The sequence below is a fragment of the Protopterus annectens genome, chromosome 9.part0 (assembly GCF_019279795.1).
Source record: "Protopterus annectens isolate FY-2018-M chromosome 9.part0, PAN1.0, whole genome shotgun sequence".
Taxonomy (NCBI): Eukaryota; Metazoa; Chordata; order Ceratodontiformes; family Protopteridae; genus Protopterus; species Protopterus annectens.
In genome coordinates, this window is record NC_056743.1 from 219,818,219 (window position 1) to 219,830,889 (window position 12,671).

Below are 12,671 nucleotides of genomic sequence, written 5' to 3' on the forward strand. Positions count from 1 at the left end.
CATTCTTTTGCAAGGTTCATTTTTTTTTCTGAGAGCCCTACCTAGCTCATTTAGCTCATCTGCATCTAGAATTTCTCAGTTATGAAGCTATGAGCAATGGGTTTAGTAATCATTTTTTTTTCTATTGAAGTCTGGATTTCTAATATTGTTAGTTAAATTTGAATATTATTTGAATGTAGTTGGAACTTATGAGAATATGTAACACCACCTTCAGTTTTATTGGTTACACAAATTTAAAGAATCCAATACCTGCATTCAGCTTAAGGAAGAGAAACTAAGCTGTGAAATGGTAATTGGAGAGCTTAAATTACAAAGGATGAAAAACATTCCTGGTAGGATTAATATACAATGATAAAACTGATAATTTTATATTTGGATTTTCTGAAAGTTATTTGCAGTGAAGACAGAAAGACTGTCACACTGCTTTGTGGTTGTGAGACTGAAATGTATACTTGGAAAGCAAGTGACAAAATACGCATGCAAGTGGTATGTTTATTACTGAAAGATTTGATGTTAAGACGCTACACTGTTGCAGAGATAACCTAATGCATCACATCATAACAGAATGCTTATGTAAACAATTTCTGACTGTGCAATGGACTTAATAAAGATAGCGTAGAACTGTTATTGAAAAGAGACAATACAGGACATGATGGCAGATAGCATTATAGGGGAACTATATGATGAATGCATGCAAACCTACTACTACATTATTACTACTCAATATCTGAGATGTTTGTCTTTGCTACATACCTATAATCAACTGCATTACTAGCTGAATTAAGTACAAACTTGCAGTGTTAAAGATTGTACTGCATTTACTTTTCTGTCTATTTAATTGTTTCATTGAATATTGTGGTCTGTGTCTCTCTGTAGTTATTTATTTTTCTATTTAATCATTTTATAGAATTCTGTGGTCTCTGTCTCTGCAGTAAGTGGGGGATATTGTGTTTCACTTCATTGATATTCAGTGTTAGACTCTTAGCCTAGAGGGTTTCTCTGTATTTATAAGTGTTAGTCACATATCTTTGAATTTAATACTGCTCAATATCTGAATTGTTTGGCTTCTGCTACATACCTACAATCAACTGCATTACTAGTTGAGTTAAGTACAAACTTGCAGTGTTAAAGACTGTACTGCATTTTATTTTTCTGTCGATGTAATAGTTTAGTTAAATATTGTGGTCCGTGTCTCTCTGTAGTTATTCATTTTTCTATTTAATTGCTTCATAGAATACTGTGGTCTGTCTCTATCTCTGCAGTAAGTGGGGGCTACAGTGTTTCACTTCATTGATATTCAGTGTTAAACTCTTAGCCTAGTGGGTTTCTCTGTATTTATACGTTAGTCACAAATCTTTGAATTTATTACTGCTCAATATCTGAGTTGTTTGGATTCTGCTACATACGCACAATCAACTGCATTACTAGCTGAGTTAAGTACAAACTTGCAGTGTTAAAGATTGTACTGCATTTTATTTTTCTGTCTATTTAATTATTTCATTGAATATTGTGGTTTGTGTCTCCCTGTAGTTATTTCTTTTTCTATTTAATTGTTTCATGGAATACTGTGGTCTCTCTCTGTATCTGCAGCTAGGGGGCTATTGTGTTTTACTTCATTGATATTCAGTGTTAAACTCTTAGCCTAGAGGGTTTCTCTGTATTTATAACTTTTAGTCGCATATCTTTGAATTTATTACTGCTCAATATCTGAGTTGTTTGGCTTCTGCTACATACCTACAATCAACTGCATTACTAGCTGAGTTAACAAAAAACTTGCAGTGTTAAAGATTGTACTGCATTTTATTTTTCTATTTAATTGTTTCATTGAATATTGTGGTCTGTGTCTCTGTAGTCATTTATTTTTCTATTTAATTATTTCATAGAATACTGTGGTCTCTCTCTGTCAATGTAGTTAGTTTCCCGCCCGCCATCCCTGTTCTTGTCCTGGTATTAATTTTGGTGGCTTTGGAATTGCCCACCCCTCTTGTAAATTTGTGTTTGAACACTCCTCCTGGGTCTATCTCTTTTGCTCACTCAACCGAGTACAGTGAGATCATATTTTGACTTCAGACACTCCTACCAGTTCCATCTGTTCAGCTCTATTCCAGTGTGCTGTCACTAGCTCATTCTACCTAATACAGAGAGAACATCTGTGAAGGGTAAGCCACATAGGTGCTTAATTTTAAATTATCTTCTATTTCTACTTTCTCCCTTTCCACTTTCAAAAAAAAAATCTAAGCTTGTTTCCTGCCTTTCCTGTAACTAGTCTAGTCCAGATACAGATTTGCTGTAACCTGGACTGTTTGTAAGCTTCTGAGCCCCCCAAGCCTTTCTGTGTTGGAGGGAAGCCTTCTAACTTATCAGTGGGAGTGGTAAGCACTAGGTAGCCTATCGACCACAAGAGTGGTTTATGGTCCAGAAATTGTAGTTTATTGGCCATTTGGGCAGTTTTTACATCTCTTTCAACTTTCAGGTTTAAAAGCCAGCATTTGCGCTTATTTTCCCACCTTTCCTGTAACTAGTCTAGTCCAGATACAGATTTTCTGTATCGAGGACTGTTTGTAAGCTTCTGAGCCCCCCCAAGCCTTTCTATGTTGGAGGGAAGCCTTCTAGCTTATCAGTGGGAGTGGTAAGCACTAGGTAGCCCATCTACCTCAAGAGTGATTTCTGGCCCAGAAATTGAAGTTTATTGGCCGTTTGGCAGTTTTTACATCTCTTTCAACTTTCTGGTTTAAAAGCCCACATTTGCACTTGTTTCCCACCTTTCCTGTAACTAGTCTAGCCCAGATACAGATTTGCTGTATAAAGGACTGTTTGTAAGCTTCTGAGCCTCCCCAAGCCTTTCTGTGTTGGAGGGAAGTATTCTAGCTTATCAGCGGGAGTGGTAAGCACTTGGTAGCCTATCTACCACATCATTGTTTTCAGATCCAGAAATTGTAGTTTATTGGCTGTTTGGCAGTTTTTCCATCTCTTTCAACTTACTGGTTTAAAAGCCCACGTTTGTGCTTGTTTTCCATCATTCCTGTAGCTAGCCTAGTCCAGATTCAGATTTGCTGTATCCAGGACTGTTTGTAAGCTTCTGAGCCCCCCAAGCCTTTCTATGTTGGAGGAAAGTATTCTAGCTTATCAGTGGAAGTGGTAAGCTCCAGGTAGCCTATCTACCACAAGATCCAGGTACAGATTCTTAGTTTTAGCACTTGCATTTGCTTATTCATGCTCAGCATTTGCTCCAGAACTTGTTGTTAGCACTAAGGAAGCTACACATTACTATAGCACTCAACCTTTCTCTTTACCTAGAGGAAAACAGTATTTGTACTTGCCCCACTTGCTTAGAGAAAAACAGCTCTTATACTCAATTTCCTCACTTGTCTAGAGAAAAGTAATTTTTTATTCAGGCAAGTCCAAGGGTCAGTTCCCAGTGTTCTCTCCTGTCTATCTGATGAATCTGGGCATCTTGGGGCAATGTAGCAATTGGCTCATGTACACAGACAACCATCTCCTCCTACCACCCAAAACTACAACCTGTGAGACTTGCACTTATCTAGCCAAACTGGAGGTAAAGCTCTCTCCAATCAAGACTGAAGTTGACAGTCAAGAGGAGAAGGTAAACACTTGCACCACACCACACTCATCACATAGTCACATTAAACCTACACCACCAAAATCCACACATAGAAACACAAAAACATTCACAGAGGCTCTCAATAATAATCTGCTCAAGCAACAGAGACCTCCAAAGTAGAAATGCAAGCAACCTCCACCCCCAACACAACCTAAATGACACATAGCCTACAGACTCATGTGCCAATAAACCACAGTCCATAAGGCAAAACAATGTACCCAACACACTAGTCATAGGTGACTCTATAGTCAGGCATACTGATGTCCCACTCACCAGGCTAAACAAGGATAAGGTTACTGTCAGCTGCCTGTCGGGTGCCAGGATCTGCCACATAACCCACCTACTCAGGTCACTCCACAACAAGTACAAATATGACTCTATCATTGTCCCTGTTGGTGTGAACAACCCGAGATGTACCTCCCTAGACTACATGAAAAGGGACACGGAAGAGCTCTCAGATCTTGTAGCCCAGGCAGGTATGACCCTAGCCCTGAGTAGCATCCTGCCATTACCCAGAATGATACCGCAGTACAAGGACAAAATGATTGACTTCAACAATTGGCTAAGCTTCTGGTGTCATTCAAAGTGGATCCAGTATCTATCTGCCTTGGATGACATGGTCAACAGACCACAATGCTTTGCCAGAGATGGCCTGCACCTGTCATCCCTGGGATTCCGGATACTGGCTAAGGATCTTGCCGCCCCTATAGAGCCTTTTTTAGGCAAGGTTCAAATGACAAATTCTCCACCATACTAGGAACAGGCAAGGAAAAACTGAGGGTAAAGCTACTCAGTGCTAGAAGTCTAAATCTCAAAATGCACTCACTCGAGGCACTCCAAACAATGGAGAACATTGATATCTGAGCAGTGATTGAGACCTGGTTCAAGGCTCTAGAGAGCACCCCTGCATTACCAGGCTATAACTCATACCACACTTTTCAGCCATCTAATCTGGACCAAAACACCAAGGATACCCACAGCTCCAGGCTAGTTGCGCAACATAATGCATCTGAGGGTATCCTAGTGCAACTAACTCTGGGCAAAACTGCAACCCAAATTGTAGCTTGCTACAGATCCCTCACCATGCCCCAGGATTCTCACTCCTCTTTTCTTCATATACTGGAAAATATTAGGGTTCAACCAAACACCCTAATAATGGGTGATTTTAACTACCCCACCATTAACTGTGAAAACTACTCATGTACCAACTCCTTCACTCAACGCTTTCTGGAATTAATAAATTCCAATTCCCTAGATCAACTTATCCACACCCCCACCAGGGGCAACAATATCCTAGACCTAGTCATTGCCAACATGAGTGACCAGTGTTCCACACCTGAAGTTAACTCCTCATTGGTCCGATCTGACCATAAGCTAATCAACCTAGATATCCACATCCCATCCCCACCCACCATTAAGGAAACCACAGTAAAAATTTCTCCAAAGTCAAGTTTCATGCTTCTTAAGAAAAAAGTGTCGAACTTCATGACACCCATGCAGATGGACAATACAGTTACAACTGCTGAATCCTACAGAAATGCACTCACAAGTGTGTATGTATTGTTTTATCCCAAACAGAGCCAAGACACTATCCTCCAAAAAAGGAAGGCAGTCTGGTGGTCCCCTGCCATACACAAACTCTACAACAGAAGGAAGAAACTGTTGCAAAAGAGAGTAAAATCCCATCAGTGGAGGAGCTCCCTGGTCAGCCTCAGTAAGAAGCTGAGATCCCTTATAAGATCCTCCAAAGCTAGCTACGAAAACAAAATTGCCACTGATTCTAAGGGCAACCACAAAGCATTCTATAGCTATGTCAAGAATCTCAATGGCAACACCCAGATCTGCTCTGAGTTACAGCACAATGAAATGAAAATTACAGAACCAACTGATATTGTCAACATCCTGGCAGATAGGTTCACTGCTAACTTTACCCACCTCTCACCTCCTAAAGGGCACATATCTATACAGGAAGAATACAGAGTCCTTGTAATCACATCTATGCAGGTAAAAGCTGCACACTCTAAAACCAAAAACACAGCATCCATGGGACTAGACAACATCCCAGGCTGTGTTTTACACAAACTTCAGAACAAACTGGCTCTCCACCTAAGCACCATATTCAGTCATAGTCTCACTTCAGGGTTTGTGTCCACTGAATGGTGCACAGCAACAGTTATCCCACTCTACAAAGGGGGAGCCACCACTGATCCTGGGAACTATCACACTATTAGCCTGATGAGCCCGGTCTGCAAGGCCATGGAACGTATCATCATGGAACTCATAAACAAAGACATTGGTAACCTCCAAACTCTGGACCCCATATAGTTGGGTTTGTGAAACACAGATCATGCCTCCTGAACCTGATCGACTTCTTTGAGGCAGTCACAAATGCCGTAGACGAGGGTAAGGTGGTTCACACAGCCTATCTTGACCTCACCAAGGCTTTTGACACCATCCCCCATTTTGGAATTATAGTTAAACTAACTAAACTAGGTATAAATTCCTACATGACAAGATGGGTTGCCAACCGGCTCACTGACAGAACCCACACTGTAAAAGTTGCAGACTCCAAATCTGACTTCAAACCAGTGACAAGTGGAGTACCACAGGGTTCAGTCCTGGGACCTCTCCTGTTTGGTATCTACTTCTCTAAAGTACAGGCTAACAAAGAAGGCCTCTGGCTAATGAAGGTCACAGATGACTGCAAACTAGGAACCATAGTAGAGTCCCCAAATGATGTGGACATCCTACAGAAGGGCCTCACTGAGACAGATGCCTGGTGTCAGAGCCATGGCCTCAAGCTCAATGCTAAAATGTGCATTGTCTTCCCCTTTGGTAAAAACTCTGTACCCATGAACTACCACATAGGCAGCAGTCTACTTAACACCGAATATGTGATAAGAGACCTTGGGACCCAGGTGGACAGTAGTCTCTCCTTTGATAATCACATTGCCACAGTAGTCAGGAAGTCCTTCTAGGTGGCACACCTCATCACAAAAGGGTTCTCATCCAGGAAAAAAAAGAGGTCATTGTTGCCCTTTACTCAACACTCATTAGACCCATTATAGACTACAATACCCCTTTTGGAATGTATCTCACAAGACATCTGCAGCAGCTGGAAAGTCCACAGAATTACCTCACAGAGGGGATTACTAGCCTCAAAAAGATGCCCTACACTGACCGTCTCAAAAAAACTCCAGCTTTACACCATAGTATATTACCTACTCTGAGGTGATCTAAGTCTAACATATAAAGCTATGTCAAACCCAGAGCTGTTGGACATGCTACACCTAAAGAAATCCCAATCCATCTGAGCTACACACTCTAGGGACCAAAACCTTGTTACCACAATAAACAGGACATGCTGGAGGGATAGATTCCTGTCCTAGAGACTTCCCATACTCTGGAACAAGCTACCCATCTATGTCAAGCAAAGTTCCTCATTAGCAGTCTTCAAGAAAAATCTTGATGAGTGGATGGGAAATAGGAAATACACCCCAGGGATCACTTCTGTGGCTCTGCTCAACAGTGGCACAGGAAATTTAACTTTTTTGGGTGGCGTAAGCCAGGGAACCTTGTTGCCTAGGCTAATTAGGCCCTTGGGTCGATAGCCTAGTACCTACCTATGAAACTATATGACAGTTGAGAATAAGAGGGGAAATGCACTTTAATGACTAGGTGCATTGACTTGACATTATATGGCTAACCCTTCATGACTGTAAATTGTAACACTTGCATTTCTCAGTCTTCAAGCTTTTTGGTTGATGCATGCAACTTTGAAACATTCTAAAATATCCAAACCGTTCTCAGTAAGTCTTGTTTATATTTCTCCAAGTAAGCTATCTCCATCAGCTATATTCCTTAATTTACTTGACATATCCTAAATTTATAAGTCATATTTCTGTAAGCTGGACAACATTATATACATTCTTTCACTGTTACATGACAGACTTCATAAAAAAGTCCTACAGTGACTTATGATTTAAATCAACTTTAACTGATTTACTATAACTATAATAAATGAAATTTTGACAACCAGAGACTATTGCTAGCACTTCTTTCTTCATCTGTCTATAGCTTGTCAAAGTATATATCACAGCACTTGAACCATATGCTACTGATCTACATTCCTGGAGTAATACTGCTATTGGCTTGTATTTGAAGTATTACCAGTTTTGAAACATCACAGAAATTCAATGCTGGAGCATCAGTAACCATTTTAAATGTTTCCTAGTTTCTATCCTGTACCTATTACCAAAATCAAGTTTCATGAGTTTTATTATTAAATCCAGGAAGTTTCAACTGTACTTGGAAATACAGCATCATTGCAAAGAATCATAAAAGACAAAGCATTTCTGCATACTCGTTATGACATCAAGTTGCTGGGAATTTCAAAAATCAAAATAAAGACCTTTACTTTTCAGAGAAGTCCCATAATTTTGACACTTTTCATTTTCATGGCTTTTGACAAAGTCTATCCAGGATTATGATACGTCCCAAATCATGATCTTGCTTGACAGTTCTGAGAACTAGAAGATCACCACTTTCAAATCCCTCAGTTACTTTACCTGTTGCTCTTTGAGACACTTCTGCACCAACTGATAATCAAAAATTAATCTCAGACCCACAGGTTGTTAAATGTGAAAAGCTTTAAATTAGCGTTATCTTTCTAAATTTAAAAAATCCTTGATTAACAACTGGAACAAACAAGGTCATGAGATTAAACATATTTGCAAACACAATAGTTTATCTTTTAAACCATTTAAGTATTAAATGGCTATCCATTTTCTAAGCTTTTAATCATATCTTGAGTCACTTCTTTCACATTACAATTATTCAACTCTTTCAGTTCAGTTATATTTAATAATTAAGTGCATTTGAATGATAAGTACTCAAAGTTTGCATAAAACAAAAACAGAAAGAAGAGGATAACACCTCTAAACAGCACAATCCACAAACATATACAAAACACATGAACATATTAAGACCATAAAAACTTAATTTAAAACTGGAAAGGAAGATTTGTCTCACAGAAGCATACTAGATACTCTGCTTAGTAAACTGCATGCCAATATTCAATGTATTTCAAATTTCTGCTATTTCTCTTTTTGAGAGTTGCTGGAGTGCCTTTCAATGCATGCATAACTGGTACTGCTTTATGTAAAATCTTGATGTGGTACACTTGTGACAGAGTCTAAATCAGCCAATAATTATTTGCATAGCATGGGTCCTTTTAATCATGCCAAGTGCCTGATAAGCAATATGACCCAAAATGTTTGGCCTCTTTAAATGCTTCTGTGAAATGACCACCTGGAAAAGTAACTTGCATTTTCTTCACTTATGCTTACATTCATGTAAAATTTGACCAATATAAGTTTAATCAGACTTTCTTGTCCAGGAATGCTCCCCATGTGTTTTAGTCAGGAGGAAAATTAGCTTCTAAGCCTTAAGGGGAAGGGTGGTAAATCAGAATATTGTGTTTAGATAAGGAAGGAATTGGTATTTAAGGATGAGCTGTGGTAGCACTCAGTTGCATGGCAATGGCCTTTGCTAGTTGGCAGCATGAACAACCTTTGCCAATGCATGATATGCATACATGTGGCTTACATAGAAGGTATGTAAATTATTGTGTAGCATTAAATGACAAGCCAAGGTTTTCTAAAATGTAGTTGTTAACACTATAGCAGGTTTATCCCAAGGTATAAGCAGGAGAGAGAGTACAGCAGTGGGAATAGGGGGAGGTAAAGGGGTTGTAAGGGAATAAAGGAGTTGTTAGTGGTGAGGCAGGCAAGGGATATCTAAATATAAAAAGAGGATATTGAAAACAGTAGACAAAGAATGGTAATTGCTCCTTGAGGCTTAGTTAAAGTTTTAAAGATAGAGAAATAAGTTTGGACTGGAGAAAGGCTTCAAGCAGATTACAGTTAAGGAGATAAAGGGAACAGGGCTAGCTAAAGCAAGAAGCATGCCTCTTGCACACAAAACATATAGAAGCTTGGATATGAAAGTATGGCTGGAGGGTGAAGGGTTACACCATATCCTTCCTGGGCATCCTCCCACCAACCCCCTCCTTACCTCTCTCCTTCCTTCCCCTCAATTGCTGAATAGTTCAGTTATCAGGGTTCATGGTGTCTTGGTTCCAGCTGGAGATTGAAATTAACAATTATGTAGTAATGAAGCTGAAGATGTTAAGGATCCTTGTTGAGCATGGATGCTGTGACACATAGATTAGTAAGTAGCACAGAGTACACTACAGTGTAGGTCGAGATATGCCATAAGCAGGTAGCACCACTTAGCCCCCTTTGTGGGGGTGCCAGTTAGATGTGCCAGTTCAAGGGTGGGGTCATTTATGGTGCATGGACAGTGGAAGTTAGACTTCCCTTGGGGAATTTTAAAATATATATATATATATATATATAGTTATAGACATATCAAGGAGAAGAAGAATTAAGGGTGACAATGAGGGACAGAGCACCACAGCTACTGCCTAAGAGGTAGCAAATGGTTAAGATGGCAGGATACTATGCATCTGGCAATTTGAGCTGTGAGCAGTAGTTCTTGTGGGATAAGGTTGAGTTCCTCAACTCTCTTTGCCTGATGTGACTTTGGGCAAGTTGCTTAACCAGAAAATGGTCAGGGGAAGCTAGAAACTTAGACAAGACGTTTGGTCATGGGACCTGCAAGCCTAGGAACAAGGTACAAAGTTATCTGTCTAGAAACATGTATAATTTCCAGATTTTTTTCTCACAGTTTGGTTTGTTCCACATACCTGTGTCTATTGGCATATAGCTGAAGTTCTAAGTCTCATAATGGTGGCAAACACTTGCATGTCATATTATTCAATTACTGCATGCTAATGAAAAAAATATTGTCTAGCTATTTGTAGCTCCCACTTATGAAGGTCTAAAAGGCTTGAGCTAAGAGATTGATGGGTATGACTGGTGAATAACTGAAGAATAATGCAGGAGAGTAAAGATGAGAAGGCATGCTTTGAAGTTTGATCTAGTTGCAGAAATATACCTTCTAGAAGTAAGTGGAAAAGAGGAGGCTTAAACTGGCTAGGAATTAAGTCAATATGGGAGGAGCCATTGCTATGCATGATGTAGTGATATGAAGGAACTGCTGATAAAAGTGGAAGGGGGCAGCAGTGGGAAGGGATAAAAAACAAGAGAGAAAGAGGCAACATGGGTGGATTGGGAGGATAGTGGCAAACAGTACAAAGAGAAAGAAAAGAAAAATAGAGAGATTTTTGTGTTGGTGTAATGCTGTTTGTCTTACAGGATGTTAATAGTTGCCCAGTTGAAGAAGAGGTAGGAGGACATTGCAGTACAGTCAGATGCTTTCTTCTAGGAAGACTCTGGCCATCGGCAGTTATGGGAAAAGATGGTTACCACAAAGCAAAAAAGCAAATGAAAGGGCAGAAGAAATGGGTGACCCATGCTGACATGCTAGTGAAGGACTGAACAAAGTGACAGAGGAGAGCAGTAAGGAAAGACCCAAATGATTGTGTGCTGGCCTGGGAAGAAGAGACACAGATAGCCACAGGTAACATTACTGATAATAATTATATAAGGGAACACAATGGTCATAATGTTAATGATATATGCTTAATAAGTTTGAGTCAGAGGTCAGATAAGGCTAGTATTCTTAGGTTGTTAGTGGCTGCTGGGATAGAACAAGGTAAGGTAGATGGTAAAGAGGTTCAGTATGTACAGCAGGATGGACAGAAAGAAGGAAGGAAGGGATAAGACGTATGAGCCAACTGGAGGGTTAGATATTACCCAGATACAATATAGGTTAATATCGATTGAAGACGTAGGCCAACGTCAGTTGAGCCTATCAGGAGCACAGTATTATATATAATCCTTTGTGGAAGGTAGCCAAGGTGCCCTTCTTATCTAGTGTATAATTTTGGCAGTGAAGGAGAAGTAGTGTCCTGGATACATAGGATGTCCAACCTCATCCATACCATCATATCAATCCACTTCCAAGCTGCATTCTGTCAGTGCTATATTTGATGTAGGTTTACTGACAGGACACAGCTTGGAAGTGGATTACATGATAGTAAAGAGGAGAATAGACATCCTATGTATCCAGCAGACAAGATGGAAGGGCAGTAAAGCAAAGCCACTTGTCCTGTAATCAACAGTGTACTGCTCAGGCTAGAAATGGTATGAGAATTGTGGTGAAGGAGATGCTTCAGAAGACAGTGAGGGATGTCTTCAGAATTAGTGACAGATTCATGATAATCAGACTCCAGCTTATTGATAAGGCAGAATTCATAATCTCAGCCTATACTCCACAGCAGAGTTGTGACAGTGAGAAAAAAGGTGCATGCAGATAGCAGCTGCAGGATCTGCTAGATAAAGCTGGCCAACTTGAATTGTGTTAATAATGTGTGACTTGAATGCACATATCGGGACAGGCAGAACAGTATATGAGGACTGCCTTGGTCCTCATGGGTGGGGCCCACAGGAATAAAGGAAAGACCATTCTAGACTTCTGTTTGGCAAATGGCTTGATAGTAGCCAACACATGGCTCAGAAATATTGACAGTCACAAGACTGCATACAACAGTGGGCAACATGCAACTCAGGTAGACTTCTCCCTACTAAGGGAAGGGCATTGGTGTAGAATCAGCGATTGAAAAAGTCATCCCCTGTGAAATAGTCAGCCCACAGCATAAACCACTGGTTGCCAAAATCTGTTGCAAGCAGTGCACAGAGAAAGCTCTAAGGTCAACAGGATGAAGACCTGGAAGTTGATTGGAGAGACAGAGAAAGCACAATGGTTCAAGGAATTACATAGGGCTCTAGAAACGCAAGAAGAGGAGAAAATAAGTGGATCTGAAGAAGAATGGCAGCATCTCAAAACAGTATGTGTGAAGAGAACAGATATGCAGCCAAGCCTGGTATGGAAATAAGGTACATAAGGAAAACTGTTGGTGGAATGCAGAAGTCCAGGAAGTCATCAAAAGAAAATAGGAGCACAGGAAAAAGTGGGAGATAGAAAACTCAGACCAGACTTGGAAGGGATACTGGTTGGAAAT

At 40.1% G+C, this 12,671-nt stretch overlaps 1 protein-coding gene across 2 annotated transcripts in view; it reads right to left on the minus strand.

Moving 5' to 3' along the window:
• Nucleotides 1–12,671, minus strand: part of LOC122811144 (ethanolamine kinase 1-like) — a 1,165,171-nt gene that overhangs the window by 779,074 nt on the left and 373,426 nt on the right. The window lies entirely within an intron of this gene.